The sequence below is a fragment of the Petaurus breviceps genome, unplaced genomic scaffold (assembly GCF_028583685.1).
Source record: "Petaurus breviceps papuanus isolate PSGF00001 unplaced genomic scaffold, PetGlider_PUasm1.0 178, whole genome shotgun sequence".
Classification (NCBI taxonomy): domain Eukaryota; kingdom Metazoa; phylum Chordata; class Mammalia; order Diprotodontia; family Petauridae; genus Petaurus; species Petaurus breviceps.
Genome location: NW_027185777.1, coordinates 12795738 through 12816048, shown reverse-complemented (window position 1 = coordinate 12816048; position 20311 = coordinate 12795738). Strand labels below are relative to the sequence as shown.

The 20311-nt window shown below is 36.5% G+C and overlaps 1 protein-coding gene across 3 annotated transcripts in view; it reads left to right on the top strand.

Annotated features, from left to right (window-relative positions):
* NEBL (nebulette) overlaps positions 1-20311 on the top strand; it is a 535063-nt gene that overhangs the window by 293454 nt on the left and 221298 nt on the right. The gene's annotated exons all lie outside the window — the stretch shown is intronic.

Below are 20311 nucleotides of genomic sequence, written 5' to 3'. Positions count from 1 at the left end.
CCCTCTCCCTCCTTATGTTTCCATCCTACAGACTAGAGGAGGAAACTATGTTTCATGATGTTCTCTGGAATTTTCTCTTTTTGAAGCATAGAAGTTCAAAGTTCCATACCATGAAAAGTGCTGATCAGTCAAAACCTGATGAAACAAGGATATTGCCTCTCCCCTTTGATTTTGTAGTTTGAGAATTCACTGTGTTTGCCTTCTGTTCTGCAGAAGTAATAGCTTAATATTTTGAACTTCCTAGTTTTCATTTTGTTCTATATGAAAAAGCATAAATAACTTCCCTTTCCTTACTTGCTTCCCCCAATTGCTGCGCATTGTCCCTTGAACCCTGTCAAACAATCTGACAACTAGATTGTTTGGAGAGCTCTGAAACATATCACTTGACGCATTAAGATGAAATAATATCACATCATGTTGATATGAAATGATACATTATAGTATAAATCAATGCCATGTACTTGAGTCTGAAGCCTTCTGCTTGTGTACCTGTTTTTAATAGAATTCTTAAAATAACTCAATGAGTTTTCCACTCATGCTTCTGGGAAGGCCTATGGGATCTGTGTTTGGGAAGGTTTCAGCAATAGAAATGGCAATTTTCTTTTTCAAGGGTTTGAATTTGTATATTCCTGTTTTTTGGAAGATCTGTAGACAGTATTCTGAAAAGGTATGGCTTTTGTTTACAGAATGGCAAAATTTCTTATGATTGGTAAGAAGACATTTTCGGAGTACTTTAGTTTGCAAGCTCCTTTAAAACATAAGTAGATTTTTAAAAATTGGATTTACATCTTTCTGCATTATAAATCAACAAGAACCAGTATTTCCTTTTGTCTGATTAATTGAGGTATTTCTGGTTATCATGCAGTTGTTTGATGGTTGATACTTTCTGTGCCAACTCACCAACAGCTCATAAAAGAGTCACGCTTGGTTTCACTCATTTGTTTGTCTGTGTCTGGTTAAGCTCACGTGTGTGGGGTGAAGTGCTGATGAGCCCAAGCCTGTGATCTCACTTCAGGTGTGGACCAGATACCAGAGTTTGAGTCTATCTTCATAAATGACATTTTCAACCCTGTCAAGATATGGGAAATAGGTTCTTTTGTCCATGAGGGAACCAGGATGAGAGGGTAAGCATGAGTAAATGGGAGTAAATCATCCCTACTAGAGAAAAGATGCTGTTTTCTTACTGAAAGCAGAACAGTAGTGTTATTTTTGCAGAGTGAAGCTTTTTCACTTGAGGTTGAAACCCTTGCACTTCATTCAAAGCAGGACTTCTAATGTCTGAGTGAGGGAACATGAAGTTAGAATTCCAAGTGTATGCATGTATGTTTGCATCTAAGTGTGTGTGTGTGTGTGTGTGTGTGTGTAGGTATCTGGTGGCCAGGAGTTAGGAAGGCCTGAGTTCAAATGTGACCTTAGACGATACTGGCTGGGTGACCCTGGGGAAGTCACTCAACCCTCTTTGCCTCATGCTTCCTCATCTGTAAAATGATCCAGAGAAGGAAATGGCAAACCACTTTAGTATCTTTGCCAAGAAAACCCAAAAAGGGATCGTAAAGAGTTGGATGCAACTGGAAAAAAAAAAAAAGACTAAATAATAAGCTGGGATCTAATGAGACCATTTTTTTAATATAAAGAATAAAACAAAACACGTACTTATTAAGAACCTACAGTACACTATACTGTGTCTAAGTGGTTAGGGAATCAAGTGTTCTTATTAATTGAATAGTTTTTTTTAAACTGAGAGGTTAGGCAAATAAACCCTTTCTTGCAACTTCTATTAGTGAAAAAATCTGTTAAGGATGTTTTCATCTATTTCCTTGCCTTAAACGTGGAGAATATTAAACCACAGAGTATTTGACATGGAAGCAATATTAGAGATAAAGTAGTCCAAGCCCCCTCAACTCCCCTGCCTCTATTCCAAATGGATGAGGATTTTGCAGCCCAGAAAAGAAAAGGGATATTTATATATCAAGGTGGCACAAGAGCCAAGGGTATAACCCACTATTCCTGGCAACTGAATCCAGGCCTTTCTCTGCCGTACAATGTTGTTACAGGGATTGCATCTATAGTAACCTGAGGTCATTTCATGAAAAATTAAAAAAAAAAATCTGACATCTGGTGGTTTTCTTGTCATTTTTTGTGAAGGTTAATTGAGGGTTCTGAGTTTTTACTGTGAGAAATTTTGTGTTTTCAGCTCTGTTGTCAAGTCTGCATATAACTGGGCATCATGCCTCAGGACATGACTTGACCTGCTATCAAGACTGAAATATCTATCATCTTTTTATAAGGCAGTTCTAAGGCAGAATTGAAATTTAGTTCAGGGCTGACAAACAAAACTCACCAAAAAAAAAAAATCCAGGGAAACTAAAACATTGAATAAAGTGAAATGGGGGTGAGGGGAAAGATTTGCTGAATCATTAAATAATACTTGAATGCCTACTGCTAGTTGAGTATTCCATTGAGTATTATGAAGATTCAAAAGAAATGGTAGGGATTGTGTGTGTCCTTGGGAATCCTGCATACATATATTTCAGAGGAATATAGATTATATTTGTGATGGTTTATGATATTCATCTATGCATATATAACCAGTTCAAAAGTCAGTGTGACATCAGGATCAGAGGGCCAGCTTTGAAGCCAGGAAGAGCAAGGTTCTAGTCCTGTCTCTGAACATATGCTGACATCATGAGTCACTTTACCTCTGTCAGCTGACATTAATAGAAGGAGTTTCCTTTCTTGGGAATTCCCTAAACCATTGAAATTCCTGTTCCTTTAGCCCCTCTGTGATGGAATGTGCAGTAGACACCTAAAACTCGGCAAAATCAGACTCATATTTCTCCCTCACACTTGTTCCTTATAGGTACCCAGGTTCACAACCTCAGGGCCATTCCTGATTGATCCTTCTCCTTCAAACTTCAAATCTGATCACGTGCTAAGTTTGGTCAGTTTCATTTCCGCAGAGTTTCTTTTATTTATCTCCTCTTCATTCATATGACCTATGCAAGGGTCTTCAGACTTAAAAAAATAAAAAAAAATAACCTTATTTCAACATAGTTGGTTTCTTTTGTAATCTTATATATTTTATTTTATGCACTTAAAAACATTATTCTGAGAAGGGGTCAATGAAAGCTTCCCCAGACCGTCTAAAGGGTCCATGACACAATAAAAGTTAATAACCTCTGGCCATACACCCTAGTTCAGACCCTCCCCACCTCCTGCTTAGACTCTTGGAATAACCTCTCTTAGTCCTAGTGCCTACCCTCTGTTAATTACTTCCTATTTATCCTGTATATAGCTTGTTTGCATATGTTTGCCTGCATGTGGTCCCCTTCATTAGATTGTCAGTTACTTGAGGGCAGGAACTGACAGTCTTTTCCCCCAGTGCTTATTGCCGTGCTTAGTGAATAGTAGGCACCTGATAAATGTTGATCGGTTGGTAGAGGGAGTTTTCTCCATGGAGGAAATTACCAGTCTGGAACATCCTGTCAAAGAACATAATTGGAGAACGTGATGCTTACCTACTATGTTCTTTATTAAATATCTATTTTGTTTTCTTAACTCACTTCTCCTTCCTGCAGTTTCTTTTTGATTTTCAGAAATCATTATTGAGAGGAATAGATGTATGACTATAAATAAATGCTACTTGTAAATAAATTAGTTCATCTAAATTTAGAACTTGACAGAATCTTTGGTTAAAAGTGAGGGAAAATAATAATATTGTCTTGTTATGTAACATCTGTCTCTAAGACATTAAGAAACTGCATTGGGGATTGTTAAAAATATCTGTACCAAACACAACATCCCTTCCATGTGAGAGAGAGGGATTTTTATCTCTGTTGTACAGCTAAGGAAATGGGAAGACGCAAGAATTAAGGAAATCGTTTTTAATATCATTCAAACTTATTTTGGTACTGGATCATTTGACAATGTTATTATCAGAGACATTAACTAAAAACCTGGGATGTTCAGAAATTTCCACTTAGCAGTGGGGAATAAATGTTGTTAGGAAAAATATTAAATACAAACCAGGGGAGGTTCCAGGAATCTCTAGTTAGCCCTGGGTAACTAAAGTTTAATACATAGTTCTAGGTAGCTTAGAGTATAACTTCATGCCAGAAGATGTGTATCTTTCAGGCAGGGTTTCCTAACCTTTTTTTGTGTAATTAACCCTAAGGCAAATTGGGGTGAAACCTATAGACCCTTTCTCAGAATAATGTTTTGTTGCTTATATTCATATTTGTATAACTGTTCATAACTATATCTGTTATATCAAATTTCAGTTAGAAGGTAGTAAAAATAAAGATGTAATTTTTCCCATTCAATTTCATAGACCCCTGAAAATCTATCTATATCTCCTTGGGAGATATCCAAAATCTACCCATGGACCTCAAATTAAGAACCTCTGTTTTGGGGACTCATAAATTATTTTCATTTTTTGATAGTTTAGAGAACAGCATCTTTCAAATAAAGTCTTACCTAGTCTTTCCTAGGACAGAGATTTCAAAATCTCAAAGCAGGGTGGTTCTGGGGAAGGTAGAACATGACAGTTTGATAAACCTTAAATAAAATTGTGGTCCTGTCTAATGGTAAGGGAATGTACTAGTGGATCAATGAAATCTTTTTCCAGTCTGCCATTTTTTTCATACTTATATGCTTGTATTCATAGTAATGTTAGCAGCCCACAGTCCTATAAGAAGAATTAAGACACCTTTCCTGGTTGAAAAAGTATTTAAGATTTAAGCTTCTAAAGGTGATGTGGTAAGATAGATCTTGTCATTCACAGTACGGATGTTAGTCACAAAGTATTTTATTCATTTGTAGGAGAAAATGATTACTCCCATTTTATACCCAAGAAATCTTCCCAGATGACCTGTGAGATTTGGTTTGACTTGGCAGAAAGAGAATTCTGTGTTATATTAGGACATAGTACTAAATCATTAGTCTGACCTTAATTTATTAGGGTATATTGTCACTTTCAGAGAGAATTGTCAGAATTCCATCTCAGATGCTTAAAACAAAATCCCAATTATGGCAGCTAAGTTTCCCTGCTACTTAGAGCAAATAAGGTTAAAAAAAATTAAATCATGTACTCTGTATTACTAGGGAGCAGTAGAGGTGATATTTTTTTCTCCTGTAAGTACATGGTAATATATCTGGGACATAGAGGAATCAGCCTTGCATCTTGATCAATCTCTTTTTCTCTTTTTTTGTTTCATGAAATTTAGCATTGTCATGGCTACCTTCCCCTTTCTACCTGCCCAGGTAGCCTTCCAACTCTTTGTGTGAACCAATTTCAGTGGCTATGATTTGTTTCTTCTGTTTGTGTGGGAACTAGACATTTGATAAGGTTATGCATCTTTTGGATGGTCATATGTGAGATAGAGGTGAAGCCAAGTAATTTTGATAAATCAAATATTCGTGCAAATGGTAGTGAAGGATAATGACTTAGTGTTAGAACACCAGTGAGTCAGCATCTATGCCCTCTTACGCCCCTCCCCCCACTCATCTGCACACAGACATATAGTCACTTCTTTCAGTACTTTAATCTATTTAATTTATCCCCTCTTATATGAATGTGACACATTGACTTCTATCCAAAGGGCAATGGGATGACCTTTCTAGGGTAGCATCTCTCTTCAGGAAATTCATTAAAATTTTTGGGTTTTTGGGCAAAAATGGATAGGTTGAGTAACCTTACTTCTGATTCTCTTTCGCTATGGAAGCTAAGAATAAGGATTTATAAGATAAGGTTTATTAATGTCAGTTTCTACTCAGCCTCATGCTTTGTGAATTGCAGAAGGAAATGAGCTTTGTGCTAGTTTCTTTTGGTTTGTAATTAGGGGATTGTGGTTCTTTAATGTTTGCTTGTTGGTTCATGTTGATGGTTCAGGCAGTGGTTGGACGAATATTTCTAATAGAATGTTATTGTGTCATAAAAAGTGATGAAAAGGAAAGTTTTAGAAAAACCTGGGAAGACTTGTATGAACTGATACAGAATGATATTAGAACCAGAACAATTTATACACTAGTAACATTCTAAAACCGCACAACTTTAAATATCTTAGAAACCTTGATCAACCCAGTGACCATCCATGATTCCAGAGGACTGATGATAAACAATGTTACTCATCTCTTCACAGAGAGGTAGTGGACTAAATATCTGGACATGGTCAATGTTGGAATTTGTTTTACTTGACTGGGCATATTTGTTACAAAATTTTTGTATTTGCTTTTATTTTCTAATTCTCTGAGTGGGGTCATGATTCACAGTTTAAGAAGCACTGAAGGAGTCATGAGTAGAAAAAGTTTCTTAAACATTTTTTCTTAAACTGTTCTAGAAGGGGGATGCGGGAGGAAGAGAAATTAATGCCTATTGAATAGAAAAAAATAAAATTTTATAAATTATGACAGGGCTTGAGTATTGCATGATTCATTGATGTTAGATAAATCTACTTAGAACATTTTACTTTTTCTAGCCTCATTGAGGAATTTGGAAATCTCTGTTTCCTCAAAATTAGTTGCATGTATGTGTTTCTTTTAACCTCCCAAGTAAGTCCGTAGAAAGCAGAAGTCCTGGTTTTCTTATCTTGTATTTCCCTGTAAGGTCGGGTATGTCAAGTAGATCATAGGATCATAGGCTTAGAACTGGAAGGGACTTCAATGGTCATCTGGTACAATCGCTTCATTTTACAGATTAATAATTGAGGCCCCAAGAGGGCATAGGATGCTAGGTTTAGAGCTAGAATAGACCTTAGGAGTCATTCAGTTCAAACTTTTCATTTTAAAGATTAAAAAAAAAATGGAGTTTCAAAGAGGATAAATCATTTGTCTGTGGTCATACAGAATGAGAGGTAGAATTTGAACTGATGTCATCTGATTCCAAGTCTAGTTGTGTTTCTAGTATTGCATGGATATTGTTACACTTTCAAAATTTGGTGATTTTTATTTTCTGTTACATATTTGATTACATTTCCTGTCCAATCCAAGGAAATCGTGCACTTGTTGCAAGGTAATATCATATAAGTGTATTTAGACAAACACATGTGTGAGAGTCTACATAATTTTGATAACCGTTCTTGCTACTGACATATTGGAGGTGGTGCTGACAAAGAGAAAACTCAGGCCAGATGGTTTCCAAACAGAGTAACCACCTGGTTGATGAGGAATGCCAACCTGCCCTCTTACTTTTTTTTCTTTCCCTTTTTACTACTGCTGATTGGGAAGCAAATGTGCTATTAAGACTTCTATTAGCTCAAGTAGGAGAAAATGACAAATTAAGAATATCAGAAAAGAAATCATACTTTTCATTTTCAGTCCTTCAATGTCCTTTTCTATGTGTGGCTACTAGTTTTTTTCTTACTCTTTGTAAGCAAATCATGTCCTTGTTCTATATTGCAAAGGAATAATCCATATCCTTTCCACTTCCACAACTGCAAACATTGACGAAACTTTCAGAGCATGAAGTAAATGTCCAGCTCAAAAATTTACCTCAAGTTTTCCAGAATCTTGTCATCTGAAGGAAACATGGCCATATGTCTATAGCATCTAATGGCATGTGTGTTAGACTTTGTGTGGGTCAGTGTCTAACTTTATTTCCTGCCTACTCTGACACACTGGATGACTCCAGTGTGTTTTAGAGTGTGTTTGGGACTTCTGCACAAACATAGAGCCAACTTTGGTTGGGAAACTATTGACTTTACTCATTCTCTGCCCTTTCAGACATCATGGTGCTATGTGCAGATCTAGGAAAGTAGATGTGGGATGATGAAATTATCAGATCATGAAACATCATAATACTACATATTGTTGTTTGTCCTTCATTCTCAAAGAGGACCATGACATCAGGGCGGTGATGCCATAACATGCAAGTGAATTGTACTTAAGTGAGAGAGGGCTGTGCAGGGTTGCCAGCCTCACTTTCTCCTCTGAAGCCATCTGGACCCAGTGACCAGATTTAGATCAGGAAGACTAGAGATAGCTCCGGACGAAGTGGGAGACTGTGACCTTTTTAAGCTCGGGCCTTTAACAGGTCTCAGTTTGACGGAGGCAACACCTATTTAGTGAGTAAGGCTAGGTAAGAAATGAGGCAAAGAAGAATCTCTTTTATCTAGTAAAAAAAAAATGTGGCAAGTGAATAGATCATGGTATTTAGAATCAGAAAGACCTGGGTTCAAATTTTGCCTTATATACATATCAGTGGCATCAGTTTCATAAAATAGAACAAATTCATTCAAGCTTTCTCTGAGTTCTTTTCAGAATGCTTTGTTTTCAGTTTTAAGAGAAAATATTTTGAAAAAGTTGTATATAAAGACATTTATGCACACAGCAGGCACTTAGTATGTGTCTGTTTGAAGATAAATTTATAATAATCTTTGTCAAACTCACCCATTGTGGTGTTAAACTTGTATGTGACCAGAATTTTTTTTTTTGCTTTTGTTATATTATATTTCCTGAAACAGGTAAGAATAACTACCATACTAGAATACTATTTCTACTTCTATGGTGTAAAGCCTAATCATTTGTTTTGTAAAAAAGATCTGCTTCCAAAATCATTAGTCATTCATTCAACAAGCTCTTAGTGAGTCCCTGCCTACTTGAAAACAAATTTTGTGACAGTTATTGGCAAGCTCACTCATGGTGGTATTAAACTTGTATGTAGCCAGCATTTGTTTTGTTTGTTTGTTTTTTGGTTATTGTTGTAATACTTTAGTGCCTGAAATCTGTAACAACATTTATCAAATTAGTACTATATTTCCACTTCTATTTTGCAAAGCTCAGTTATTGGTTTTGTAAGATGATGCTACTTTTAAAGTTACTCCTGTCTGAATAGATGAAAATGTTTGTATTTCACACATTTGATTTTGACATTTATTCGTTCAACTTTTACTGGAATGACAACTGTTACTAATTCCAAGATTTCATTTAAGCTAAAGAGTGATAATTTTTCACAGGAGAAACATAAATAATTTTGATTCATAGAACTTCTAATGGCTTCCCCCAACAGTAAGTCTAGCCAATACTCATTATTTATGCTTTACCATGTATAGGTAAATGCCTTGCAACATTGTCCAATAGGTTATAAATAAATACTGGGAATGTGTGTGTGTGTGTGTGTGTGTGTGTGTTGGAGTAATGGTAATGGAAATTTGAAAATCTTCCCTGCCCCTTAATAGGCTGAATGTAATCACATGGAGCCTGTGGTGGGAGGAATTTGCTGAAAGGGCGGAGCAGAACCAAGAAGATGTTGGTCACAGAGCAGTTACAATCGAGGGAGGAGAGGATGCAGGCAGGCAGACAGCTAGGATTGTGAGTGTTTGTTTGTGGGAAGGCCCAAGCAGGAGGAAAGCTTTGGGATGGTGTTGCTTCCTGCAGTGATTAGGTGCGTTAACTTTTTTGTTGCTATGACAGATTTGGGTGTTGGCATTTGGCTTTCTGGTGTTGGAATTCAGCTTTCTGGTGTCTGAATAAATGTTTTGCTTCTGTGTTCTATCTGGAGAGTTTGTTTTTGCAATTCAGAACTATGCCGTTACATTCATAGTCACTATCAGTGCTGTGAATATTGCCTTGGCGATACAGTTGGGAAGAGTGAGAGTTTAGTTCCATGTTTTAAGTGAAATGCACTATTTAAGAAATAATGTTCTTAGTATCTTGATCAAAATGATAATCTATACAGAATTACCTCAATATCTGAATTTTCCTAGATCGAGAAAGTTGCTAATTATTGAAGTGTTTTTTAATTATAGAATTTTAGACCAGGAAGAGAATTTAGAGGTCATCTAGATCTAGTAAGTTTAACATTCCACACATATGTTTATCAAATTATCTTCATATGAAGACTGTGAATATTAGTGAATTCAATACTGCGCAAAGCATACCATTTCATTCAGTGCCAATTGTAATTGTTTAGAAGTTCCTTCTTATGTTGCAAGGAAATATGCCTCTTTCTAACTGAAACCTCTTGGCATTTAAATTATTCTATTCCCTGGGGCCAAGAAGAAAAATCTAATCTTTTTTTCCCATTTCCCCTAATTTTTCTCTTCTTTGGCCAAATATTTCCAATTTTATCAACTGAAATCATGTCAGTTGATATGATTTCAAGGTCCTTCTTTTTTCAGTTTTCACTCTTAAAATTTAGCACCCAGTACTGAACACTGTAGATAAGGTATGATCAAAAGAGAGTGTATTTTGACTGTCACCTCCCTGATATTGGATGTTATTTTCCACATCTGCGATTTCACTGGTATAAATAAACTCCTTCTACCAATGCAGATCAACATCTGCTCTTCTGATTAGAGTTTTAGGGAGCTGCCTGGAGCATTGAGATTTTAAATGACTTTCCTAGGGTAATACCATCAATATCAATGAGATATCAGAGTTAAGAATTGAACTTGGAGCTTTTTGACTCCAAGGACAGCTCTTTATCTCTACTCTGTCACTTTTCAATTTTCTCATGTACTCAATAGTTTTATTAAGTAACTTAGGATCATGTTAGGTTTTTTGTTTTTGTTTTTGGCAACCACATCATATTGTCAGTTTTCACTGAGCTCCTTGGTTCTTAAAGCGTTTGTGTGTTTATTGCAAACTGTTGCTTAGAAACACCTCCTTTATCAGTTTTCTTGGGCTTAGAGTTGGTTCATTGTTTTTGTTAAAATCTTTTGTGATCCCCATTCTATTGAGCAAAATATTAGCTGCAACTCTCAACTTTATGTCTTCTGTAGATTTGGTAAACATGCCGTCTATCTTTTCATTCAAATTTTAATTACAACATTGACCTGAACAAAGCCAAGTGTACCATTGCCCTCCACCAGATTGCTCTCTTCTTCCCTCCTCTCCAGATTGACACTGATCCTTTAATCAGCGTTCCTTGGCTCTCATCATTCACCCAGTAATAAATTCACCTTACTGTTCTCTCATTCATCCCAAATTACTTCATCTTGTCGGTGAGGATATGGTAAGACATTCAGATACTTTTATATAATCCAGGTATGCATTTTGTGGCCTAGACAATTAGCAACCTTACTGAAAACTGGAATGTACTTCCCGTACTTGACTTGTTCTGCTTATTGAAGCCATGCTGCCTCGTGGTTATGGCCACTTCCCTTTCTAAGTGTCCACTAACCATCTGTTCTCTTAGTTCAGGAGAGTGTCTGACACATAGAAGGTGTTATATAAATGCTTATTCCATTCTCTTCCTCAAATTTTTCTAGTCAGTCTTATAGTTTAAGAATCTGTTTTGTTTAAAAATTGAGACATTCTCCTGCTTCCAGTATGGTGGCAATGTTTGTGTTTTCCATGATTCCTCAGAATGTGAGAAAAATGATTATTTTTCTTTTATAGTAATAACCAAATTAGGACTCAGGTTTTTTTCCTTTCTTTTTCCTCATTCAGGGACCGGTCCTTGACTGGGCTAAGGATGAGATTGACCTAAAGCTTCAGGAACATTTCTCCTCAAACTAGTGTGGGATCCCACCCAACTATTTCCATTAAAATGTAAATAGAATTGAATGTAAGTGAATTCCAGTGGTCTGGGTGGAGATGGATTCTTTTGTCTGGAGTGCTGCATGGAGGTGGCTGAGTCAAAGTATCAAGCCAAGTTCTCAGCTAGAGGGAAGGAGGGCTTTTAGCCCACCCCCTCATAAGAAGCCCACCTACTCATTAAGCATTAACCAATCAGGATTCATTTCATTTTTGATTGATTTCAGGAGCAGCCCCTTTTGCAAAGGTATTTAAACATTCAATGATTTCCATAGTTTTGTCTTTGGTTACTGAGAGTGACCACTGACCACCAATTTATTGATCATTTGCTAGGATAATTAATTAATAAATTGGTTATTAATTACCTACCTCAGACTTTTCATTCATCTTAAAGATGGCTGACAACTTTTTAACACTTGTGAGTGTGAATTCTTTTTAGTACCTTAGGATGTAATTGGAGATTTTTTTTCTCTTAAAAAATAAAGACTTTTTACCAGTGGGAAAATCTGTTCTTCCAAAGAAAGAGTTTAGGTATGCCAGTGTCATGAATGACAGTCTTGATGACATAACTTTCTTAAGTAGTAATCCTTTGCAAGGAAACTAAGGACACATTTGTCACCTTCCTGTTACCTGTATTTCTCTTCAGAATGAAGACCATCTTGTTTGCAACCCTAGTCCCATAATGTTTTGGTTCAACTGTGATGACTCATGCATGTTTGATCCTTAATTTTACTCGTTATTTTCTCTTACCATGCTATCAGAGCAAGTTTTTTTCTTCTGTTTTGAATTAGTTTCATCTTAAACTTCTCATTTTAGACTCTATAGTTTAGATCTTTAGTTTTTTTTTAATCTGGGGTTTCTTTCAAATGATATTTTCAGCTTAAAACAAATACAATAATTAGCTAGCTCCTTTTTGTATATGTGTATGATTTAGTGCATTTACATTTCTTTAAGTATGTTACTTAAATGGATTCATGACCTCATAGATTTGAGATGCCTTTATTGATACAGATAAAAAGCCATTCATGTTTGCACTGCTTGTGTGACTCTTATCTGTGATCTTCCTAAAGTTCAGTTCAGGGGGTCCTTTCAAAATACTGGAGTTCTTCCTTAAATGTATTCTAATCTCAAAACACAGATGGAGTAAATTATCTTTTAATAGGTCAATATTTTTTTTTAAAGAGTTTTCTCCAAGTCAGAGTGAAGAACCTAACTTAAATCTAAAAGGTTGTTTAAAATAGATGAGTAAATAAAGAGTGAATGAAAAACCAGTCATTAGGAACTTAGTATAGTTTAGAGTACAGTGCCAAGCACTAGTGATCTAAATGGCCAGAGAGTCTCTGATCTCCAGGAGACCATATTCTAATGGGTGTAACCTTATATATTGTAGTGGTATCTTGGAAGGGATATTTTTCTTTGGCATGTTACAGAGAGAGAGCAGAGCCATAACAGAGTAGATTGATACATCTTTTTCCATAGCAGTGTAAGAGTGGATGACTTGATTATGATTGTAGATCTGGAAATGAGCAAGGCAGATGGCATGGTTTCTTCAGCAAGCAGAATGATAGTTGGTAAGTAGAAGTCTACTGAGTAAATAAACAGAGTTTCTTATAGAGGAAATGATTCTTAGCTATGTGTAAATTATTTCAGAGCAATAAATAAGTCAAGTCAAATACTTTTGCTAGGTTTATGAATTTTTTCAAGTCTTTTTAGTAACTAAATTGTTAGTTTACTATAATGGTACTATTAAAAAAAAGGTAATTTTCCTTATTTTAGACTGCTTAACTTATTCCTAGAAGTAAAATATTCCCAGGATACCTATAGGGAAATCCCGGTTGCTTTGATGCTTGATATTTCAGCTAGTAGTGGAAAGAACACTGGATTTTAGAGTCAGAGGACCTGAGTTAAAATCCTAGTTCTATCACTTACTGATTTTGTGACTTTATATAAAACACTGGACTTCCAAAGATGAGGATGTTTGGACTGTGATCCATATTTGCTGTTGAAGGTAATTACTTTATCGTTTGCTCCAAGATTTAGTAACTATGTGATCTTAGTTACATATGTTTATTTTTTTGCTCCAGTTAATTTTATCAGCAAAGGCAGAAATGGCAAATTTGAAACAACATCACTCTTAGGTCACTGAATTTTTTTTCTAGTCTTTTCCTTCATATTCTTTTTTGAGGTAATTTTTCTTTTGAGTGATATTTAAAAAATATATCTGGATAAAAGTGGGCATCTATTCAGCTAATCAGTACATCACCTCACCCTAGTTAAGGTAAATCATAGTGTATTTTTGTCTCTGAAAGCCTTTGGATGAAGTAAAATGACACCACATCATAACTTTGCCATGTCCTGTGAGGCATGTATCAAACCAATGAGTTAGTTTGCAGTTGGAGATTTGAACGTTTGTAAGTTTAGTGATTAAAACCCTTCCAGCCAACTCCCCGAGAGGAAATGCTTGGAGTTTGGGAGAAGAGTGCTTCAATTTCTTTCCCACCTCTACTTACTATGGATTTAGATTTAACCAGAAGTGTTCTAGAAGCATCCCCAGAACAGTGTCTTAGCCAGGAACTGAGAACAGCCTGAAAACAGAAGGGCAAACTCAAGGCTCTCTAGGGAGCCATGCAGAAAAATTATCAGGTAGGTAGTACAGTGGATAGAGAACCTTGCTTGGAATCAAGACTCAGCTTCTTGAGTTCAAATTCAGCCTCAAATGCTTAGTAGTTATGTGTGACCTTGGACAAGTCACTTAACCCTACTTGTCTCAGTTTCTTCATCAGTAAAATGAGCTGGAGCAGGAAATAGTTAACTATACCAGTACCTTGCCAAGAAAGTCGTAAATGCGGTTATGAAGTGTCAAATGCGACTGAAAAATGACTCAACAACCAAAAAGGCAACATCTTAAGGATTCAAGCAAAAGGACTCTAAGAAACTGTTAATTACCCCCTCACCTCACGTTCTCTAAGTCTGGGGCCACTTCGCCTTGGACTCAGTATGTACTGGTCAGAGAGTGTGACACAGATTTTTGAGGGAATGTTTTGTACCAACAATTATTATATCGCCTTTGTGATACCCCTTTCTAAAATCCAGTTAAAACTGACTGACAAATTGGTATCAACTGATAGTCATGGAGGGGAATTACAATGATGGGGGGGTGGGGAGGGGGCTTGTGAGCATTAGAAACTCCAGCCCTTCAGGATCACCCTTAGAAACCTAGAAATAGGGGAGACATAGCAGCTGGGCTCTGACGCCTGACCTACTAATGTCTGTGTGTATTAGGACAGTGAGCTCAGTGCTTATCTGGATTACACTCACATTTAGGGTTTTAATGAAAACTTTTTCTTTTTAATCCATGCTTTTAGTGATTGTTATATTATAGTAACTCTCCAAAGAGAGCGTAATTAGTTATGTAAACAAATGCTGAATTGGCTCAAATATCAAAATGTGATGCTATTTTGATGTCGTTTACAAATAAATAATGAAATAATTTATATTTCTCATATACATATCTAGCACCCCATTTGTATCTTATTTGTGTATAATTGGGCATTTTAACTTTGAGAGAAAGGAGAAGAAGAGATTATTTGGCTATGGGATGATAGTGGAGGGAGCACCCATACTCTGGGGTACTTGCCAAGTAGATACAAAGATTGGTAAGATTAAAGAGGCCTTTCCTGACACTTAATTGTTACTCCTCCTCCTACCCCATATTATCTCATACTTATGTTTGTATTACTTATTTCTGTGTACATATTTTTAGTAGGATGTAAAACTCCTTGAGATGAGGGTTTCTTCTTTTTGTCTCTGTATCTATCACCCAGGTCAAGGTCTAGCTTATACCTTTTGTGCATCATCAATGTTGGTCGAATTGGATTCTTCTTAAAATCAGTTGACTATTAATGATTTACAATTAATACATACTTAGTGATGATTCATTCATTCATTTGTTCCACCATAAATTTATTTAGTTATCTTTTATATGTAGAACATTGGATTAACCATTGGGGGAACCTTGAGGATTGTAATTTGCTATAATACTCTTAGCTTGATGCAAAATTAATTTTAGGATGTGACTATATATATATATGTATATATATATGCATACACATACACATACTTATATACTGGTATTTTAAAGATTAAAATACTGATGAAGATGTAAAAACAAATTACCCCAGACTGTTAGAGTTGGATGGTGAATAGGCATGATAAAGTCCATATGTAGAAACTGGCCTATCTGCAAATAACAGATGGCACTTTTCCAAAGTCAAGGAAAAGCTTGATTCAAGGTATAAAAAAATAAAAGTTAATATAAAATAGTTTTTATTGAGTTAAAGGCAGTTAATAAGAAAATGTACTCTATTGAGTTATATTAAATGAAAAAATCTATTAGATTCATTTAAAAACTCTTTAAATTTTTTTTTAAAGGAAGACTGTTTTGGATTTCACTTTTTCAACTCCATCAAATTGTCTTTAAAATGAACTTTACTGTTTGTAAACCCCTGAATCAATCTTTTCTTAGCACTTGGCCAGATCCCATCTGGTGATTTGTAGAGTGAGCGTGGTTTCTGTTTATGGACTTTAAAGTACATATCCATATCTATCAATCAGTGAATGTTTGAGCCCCTCAAATATGCTCAGCCCTATGGGGGATACAGAGGAAAGAATATTGTATAGTGCCCTCCAGGCCCTTACAATTTAATTAAGGAGAGAGGAGACAGACACAGGAGACAATTAGAGAAAGATACAAGACAGTATGTAATTAAGTGCTAAACTGTGTGAAGAGAACTAAGAATTTTCCATTTAATGTATAAATGATGCAGGTCTTCCTTAAATGCAAGGAATACCATAATTTCTTGAGAGCAAATGAAATTGAATTTTTGATTTAATTTTCATTTTATGAGACAAGGTTTCAGAATAAAACGAATAAAGGTTGGAATAACTACCTGGAGGTAAATTCACATGTTGATTTTAAGCTTTTTCCTGGTGACAGTCTGCTGAGGGAAACTACTTTCAGACTTGAATCTTTAGCTGCCTTGCTGTTCACCCTTTGACCCATAGTTGGTAACCATTAGCCCCATTTGGGGATGGAAAGTGTTTTTCATTTCTAGAGCAAATTTCCTTTTATTATTATTTCATGTTTTAGATCACTTTGATTTTAATTCAGTTCAACAAATACTTATTACATTTGCAAGACTCTGTGATAGGAATTGTAGTTACAAAGACAAAGTTGAAAGAAATCTTGGCCTCCAGGAGTTTACAATTTACTTTAGGAATTGTGTAATAAGTACAAAAGTAACTAAATATCAATCACTCATCAACAAGCATTTATAAACATCTACATTGTGGCAGAGACTATGCCAGACCCTGGGATTGCACATATAATCAATTGATCAGTCCCTACTCTGAAAGAATTTAAATTCTAATATAAAGTATGCTTTGAAAGTATATGAAGTCATTTCAGGAAATGGAGAACAGTAACAAATATGTGTGTTTATGTGTGTATGTATGGGAGAGAGATCAGAAAAGGACTTATGTAGATGGTAGATCCATTTTCCCACCATTTTCATTTCTCTGAATTCCTCTTCCTCCCTTCCTTCCCATGTTTTGAAATCCATATTTCCCCAATCAGTTAGAATATCTGGATTTGGAAGAGCTTGATTGGGGTAAAATCATTAATGATGACTGATTTCACATTTCATATAGACATAACTCTCTGATGGGTTCTTATTAAAATATCAGTGATCTGCAAATGTTATCTAAGTTTTTGCTTCCCAAGTGTCACTTTTGGCATCTTCTTTCAGTTGTTTTTCAGTTATGTCACTATTTGGGATTTTCTTGGTAAAATACTGGAGTGGTTTGCTATTTCCTTCTCCAGCTTATTTCATAGATGAGGAAACTGAGGCCAATAGGATTAAGTGAGTTGCCCAGGGTCACACAACCAGTAAGTATTGGAGTCTGGATTGACCTCAGGGAGAAGAGTCTTCTTGACTTCAGGCCCAGCACTCTATTCACTGCTCCACTTACCTGCCCATTGGCATTTTCTGATCTCCTTTAATCTCCTTTTTGTGACATGTCAGCTTTAAAAGAATAATAGCTAATATTCATATAACTTACCATGCTCACAATGGACTAGCCCATATTACCCTACAATTTCTTCTTATTTAGAAGATGAGCACTTTTACCATTTCTTTTCAGGATCGTTCTTTTTTTCCCCCTTGATTTAATTTATTATTGATAGGAATGAATATATTATTAGAATCTCTATTGTAGATTTGAGGACTCTAGGGAAAGCTTTTTATATATTTTCAGATAAATAATATCCCTTTTTGCAAGTGCTCACAATTATGGGTTCATTATTATTCATCTTCATATAAGGCATTCCTCAGCAGGTGGACAAGGACCACCTCCTGTTGCAGTGTCTGGGCATCTGCATGGCCTTATGGTGTGCTGCTTGTTGATGACATTGGGCATAAGGTATTACTGAGGATGCCTAACACAGTAGAATTGACTAAATGGAGGTAATAAAGGTCATTAACTGTAAATCAATGGTGAGTGGAGTATGTTATTTTATTAAAATCAATAATAAGTATTTAATGGGAGATCAGAGGACATGCAGAATGCCAATACAAATTACATTCAAAGTATGAAGTAGATGATGTGTTTAAAGTTGTCCTTTGGACAAAATTGGGCTAATCAAAGGCACTTTTCTCCTATGCCTTTATGGAGAGTCTTGTCTGTGTTATTGCCCCTTCAAGAGATACACAGCCATGGAAAGTCAGCATTTTTGTAGCCCTTGACCCTGTTTCCTCACAGATACTCTTGAGATACTGAGACTACTTTATGGTGGAATGCTGTCAAATGTCTTCTCCATTTTCCTCTTCTCCTCTTGGGACCCTTATTCTTAGAAACTCCTTCACAGCCGGGTCATCATTTGATATGAGTTACCTCCATGATCTTTTTTTTTTTTTTCCAAAAAGATGAGATGATGAATTTCTGTTATGTATAGTTATTTTTCTTTAAGGTGTATATTAAATTTATCGTAGTAGTAACAAAACTGCTGTGCTTGGCTGTGCCTTCTCATGAATGTGGCTTCAACTCTCCTATGTGTATTTTGACACTTTTTTGAGGTGCTTCTAATGCTGTTCATTAATCCCCACTACCACTACTCCTGTGTCAAATAAGTGTAGTCCAGTAAAAAGAAATCAGATGCCATTCTTTGTATTTTAAGACTCCAGGAGGCATTAAAACTCCATCATGTTGGATCCACTCTCGGAAAATTTGGAGCAGAAGATGGAAGAAAATCATACAAGTGTAGCGGCAAGCACCCCAGCGTCCCCAGGGTGTCTGCCAACACAGGTTTTTGGATCTGCTTTGATAAAGGAAAGCAACTCAAAATGGGTTAACAAGCTTACTTTAATCAGTCAAATATGTATCATTTACCTAGTTCAGGGGAAAAAGGTCAGCACCCAGAACTTCAAAGTATACAGACAGAATTATCAAGACAAAAACAGATCAAGTAGACAGATTTCCAAACTGTCCAATCATTACATCCATACCAAACAACATCTGGGTTTCAAAGCTGGGGTGGGGGGCGGGGGGGCGGCTCTGGACAACGTCTTTCCAGAGTTTCATCTGATCAAATCACAGAACACTTCTCAAAGTGGGTCCCAAAACAAAGCTACACATCAGGGCTTATATAGCCTTCTCCTGGCTCAGAGAATGTAACAACCTTATTGACTCACTGGCCAATCAAAAAGTATCGACTGAAAAACAAGCCTCCCACCCCAGGCTCCAGGTGCACTTTAGCCTAGGGGCAGGGAAGATCTTTAAATTTGCATTTCCATTACAACAAGATGGGAAGGGAACTGTGTCATTAGAAGGAGTGTTCACATTGCAGCTGTCAATCAGACGGTCAGTAAACATTTTTTAAAGCATTTAGAATGTTCCATGCGCTAAGTGCTGGGAACACAAAGAAAAGCGAAAGGTAGTCCCAGCTTTCAGAGACTTCCCAGTCTGATGCTGGCTTACTACAGCTCCGGATGGGGGAGTACCGCTGTTCGGGATGCAGGATGTGCCTGACTGATGGGCCACGTGCCTGCTTATCCATCCATCAATCTACTCTGCTCTTCTTTGGCCTGACCATATCTGGAGCACATTGCTGAGTTCTGAGCTCTGGGTGCCGCATTAAACTGGAACATGTTCACAGGAAAGCAAACAGGTTGGTTTGGGATATGCCCCATTTGATGGTGAAAGGCTTTTACTTCTTTTTATATAATGGTAAGTTGAAGCAACTGTGAAAGTTTAGCATTGAAAAACAAAGAAGGGGGTTTGACTGTCTCTCAAGTGTTTTGGGGACCGTCATATGGTGGAAGCTATTATGCTTATTCCATTTGGTCCCAGAGGATAGACCTTAGAATAATGGACAGTTCTCAGGAAAGGAAGGAAAACTTCCTTTTGACTGGGAGGTATCCCAAAGTGGAATGACCTGCCATATTATTCCCTTTTCTGCACCCTACATTCTAGTAAAACTGGTCATCTTACTTGTCACATGTAACATTTCATTCATTCCCTATCTCTGGGGTTTTGTCAGAGGCTATTACCATGTCATCCCCTTCCCTCTAGTAAACTGCAGTGTCTTCAATGACCTCTAGAGTCAAATATTTAAAGCGCATCTTCTTTGCCTTTGCATGGGCTGTTTTCCATGGCTGGACTGCGCTGTCTCTGTCTATGTCCCTCTCTGTGTCTCTGTCTGTCTCTTCCCCCTCCCTCTCTCTCACCTCTGCTGTGATAGTAATGGCAATTAAAGATTCCCCTGTATTGGCTTGGTTTT